The following is a 4243-nucleotide window of genomic DNA, read 5'->3' on the forward strand; positions in this document are numbered from 1 at the left end:
TTGCTGGAACATAGGCAATAAAAAAGCCAAATGTGCTTAAGAGCCCTGATTATTTTTTAATGGCGTTCAAATCCCTGTGACATTTCGCCTCATGTAATAAGATTTCAAGATTTAACTTGTTTTCAAGAGAATGAAATCATCTTCACGGCTTTTCCTGTTTTCCAATGAACAACAACCTGTTTCTAAGCAGCGGCATTAGAATCCATCAGACCCTCTTCTGAGCCCCCAGAGCCCAGGTACAAGCTCAGGCAGCTCACCCATGTCGGGTCTCCACTGGTTCTTTGTGTGTTTGTCTCCCAGACTAGGCTCTGAGCACCTGGAAGGCATTGCTCTTCCCCCGTGGGTAGGGGCTACAGCCTGGATACTCTTCCAGGCCAGGGGCTGCGTCTTTATTTCAGAGTACCCAGCTCAGGGTACTGCACATGATAGCCTTTCTAGAACTTTTTTTTTTTTTTTTTTAGACGGAGTCTTGCTCTGTCGCCCAGGCTGGAGTGCAGTGGCGTGATCTCTGCTCACTGCAGGCTCCGACCCCCGGGTTCACACCATTCTCCTGCCTCAGCCTCCTGAATACCTGGCACTACAGGCGCCCACCACCTTGCCTGGCTAATTTTTTTTTTTTGTATTTTTAGTAGAGACAGGGTTTCACCGTGGTAGCCAGGATGGTCTCGATCTCCTGACCTGGTGATCCGCCCGCCTCGGCCTCCCAAAGTGCTGGGATTACAGGCGTGAGCCACTGCGCCTGGCCCCTAGAACTTCTTGATGAATAAAGAAAAGACACTCAGCCACAAAGCTGGAGGACTGTAATTTAATCTTTCCCTTGTGTTCAGAAGGCTCTTGTAGCACCTCAAGGCCAGCAATTTAAATCAATCAACACATAATAACATCACTCACTATGGCACTGCCTCTGCTCCCAAGTGCTAGCTCATATTATTGGAGAATCAGAGACTGTTTGAGTCCTTTGTATTACAAATGGGGAGACTGAAGCCCAGAAGAAAGCAATGTATGCAAGGACATCTATATTTAACTTCCCTCTCCACAGCTCCTTTCATCAAATTATCATATGTTCTTAATGCTTCTGTGTGTGTGTGTGTGTGTGTATGTGTATATATATGCATATATACACACATATACGTATATACACGTATATACGTGTATATACGTATATGTGTGTATACATACATATATATGTGTATATATATGTATATATGTATATACACCACATATATACGTATATATGATATACACATATATACATATATACACGTATACGTATATACATATATATGTATACACATATATACATATATACACATGTATACGTATATATATACACATATATACGTATATATGTATATATGTGTATATATGTATATATATATACGTACATAAGTGTATATATACATATATAGTATATACGTACATAAGTGTATATATACATATATGTGTATATATACATATATAGTATATACGTACATAAGTGTATATATACATATATGTGTATATATACATATATAGTATATACGTACATAAGTGTATATATACATATATGTGTATATATACATATATATATAGTGTATATATACATATGTATATATATATAGTATAGTACATAAGTGTATATATACATATGTGTATATATACATATATAGTATATACGTGTATATATATGTGTATATACATATATAGTATATACGTACATAAGTGTATATATACATATATGTGTATATATACATATATAGTATATACGTGTATATGTGTGTATATACATATATAGTATATACGTGTATATGTGTGTATATACATATATAGTATATACGTGTATATGTGTGTATATACATATATAGTATATACGTACATAAGTGTATATATACATATATGTGTATATATACGTACATAGTATATACGTGTGTGTATATATACGTACATAGTATATACGTGTATGTGTGTATATATACGTACATAGTATATACGTGAATGTGTGTATATATACGTACATAGTATATACGTGATGTGTGTATATATACGTACATAGTATATACGTGATGTGTGTATATATACGTACATAGTATATACGTGTGTGTGTATATATACGTACATAGTATATACGTGTGTGTATATATACGTACATGTATATACGTGTGTGTATATATACGTACATGGTATATACGTGTGTGTATATACGTACATGGTATATACGTGTGTGTGTATATACGTACATGGTATATACGTGTGTGTGTATATACGTACATGGTATATACGTGTGTGTGTATATATACGTACATGGTATATACGTGTGTGTGTATATACGTACATGGTATATACGTGTATGTGTATATATACATACATATGTATATATGTGTATATATGTATGCATGTGTATATATACGTATATATGTGTATACATATATACATATACATGTGTATATGTATATATGTGTATATGTATATGTATATATGTATATACGTGTATATATACATATATGTGTATGTCATATATACATACATATGTGGTGTATATTCACATATATACATACATATGTGGTGTATATTCACATATATACATATATACATATATGTGTATACATATATACATATATATGTATATATTCACCACAGATATATGTATTTTAATCTCCTGTCTGCATTACTTGGTGCCAAGGTTGCTGTAACCCTTGCTCCACAGGTCTTCCTGCCTCTCGTCTCTTCCATATCAGCTTGCTTAGCAGCAGCTTCATTGCTGCAGTTCTAGCTTCACCTTCACGATGTTTCTCTTGGTCAAAAATGCACTCAGTCATCTCCAAGTTCGAAGCATTCAGCAAAAAATGGCAAGGCAGAGCCACCAGAAATGTACACCTGATTTTCATGACAAATACGGTAATGCTGTATTAGCTAGTGGAGCCACTTTCTGTATTGCTGTATGGACAAGTGTAGCAACACAAATCAAAATAGAATGGAACCTGTCCCCTGTTAGCAGAGTCACCCCAAAGGAATGGAGAGATCAATAATCATTCCAGCTGGTGTAATACTGAATTGTTTAAAAAACAGCTCATGATTGATGCCAAGTGAAAGCACTGTGTGTCCATTAAGAATTAGCCGGGTGTGGTGGCGCGTGCCTGTGGTCCCAGCTACTCGGGAGGCTGAGGTAGGAGAATGGCGTGAACCCAGGAGGCGGAGCTTGCAGTGAGCCGAGGTCATGACCCTGCACTCCAGCCTGAGTGACAGAGGAAGACTCCGTCTCAAAAAAAAAAAAAAAAAAAAGATATGGCATTATTGAAGAAATAAAGTACATTTGAAACCTTCAAAAAAAACAAAAAAGAACCTATCATGGCTTTTTAACGCCTGCTCATTGCCTAAGGAAAGAAAATCTGCACAACTTTCTCAAGAAAAATTAGTGTGTGCCTCGGGGAGGAGTTTACGAAATTCATCCAGGTGCTTAAAAACAAACCTGTTATGTAGCACTATATAAGTGTTTGTTGTTGCTGCTCTTATTATTATCATTTATTATGAATGTCACTGTTGTTATTGTTATTATTCTGCTCTAATGGAATGCCAGGATAATATATCAGTACAGCAGGACTTCCCGGGAACTGGAAATGGGACTCAGAAAATGTGTTATCTCTTTCAGGACATGTTTCTGACATGCCTCTATAATCGGATTTTCAGAGTGGCCCACAACTCCTAAGTAGTAAAGATCATTACCTATTTCTTATCAATTTTGTCCCTGGATCAAGCCAGACATCAGAGAGTGTATGCATTTAGACTTTACTGACTACTTGTAGAATTGTTTTCATATTGGCCATGATTGAAGGACATTATAAGAAACTGGGGCAAAAAATAGGTCTTTGTATTTATTTGTTGTAGGATATATTGAAAGTGTTGTCCATTACCATTCATGCTTTCCCCTTTATTGGGGAGTAATTTCTCTCAGGTTCCTGCACCAAGGAAAACTATTATTTCCTTCCTTCCTTCCTTCCTTCCTTCCTTCCCTCCCTCCCTCCCTCCTCCCTCCCTCCCTCCCTCCCTCCCTCCCTCCTCCTTCCTTCCTTCCTTCCTTCCTTCCTTCCTTCCTTCCTTCCTTCCTTCTTTCCTTCCCTCCTTCCTTCTTTTTTATGAGACAGGTTCTCCTTATCTTGCCCAGGCTGGTCTCTAATTCCTGGCCTCAAGTGATCCTCCTGCCTCAGCCTCCGAAGGTGCTAGGATTACAGGCATGAGCCACCACACCCAGTCGAAAGCTTTTATTCTG

At 37.1% G+C, this 4243-nt stretch overlaps 1 pseudogene; it reads left to right on the plus strand.

The window, feature by feature from the left end:
• Positions 1-2762: 2762 nt before the first annotated feature.
• LOC100586048 lies at positions 2763-3005 on the plus strand (annotated as a pseudogene).
• Positions 3006-4243: the final 1238 nt, after the last annotated feature.

Source organism: Nomascus leucogenys, chromosome 7b (genome assembly GCF_006542625.1).
Source record: "Nomascus leucogenys isolate Asia chromosome 7b, Asia_NLE_v1, whole genome shotgun sequence".
NCBI classification, from domain to species: Eukaryota; Metazoa; Chordata; class Mammalia; order Primates; family Hylobatidae; genus Nomascus; species Nomascus leucogenys.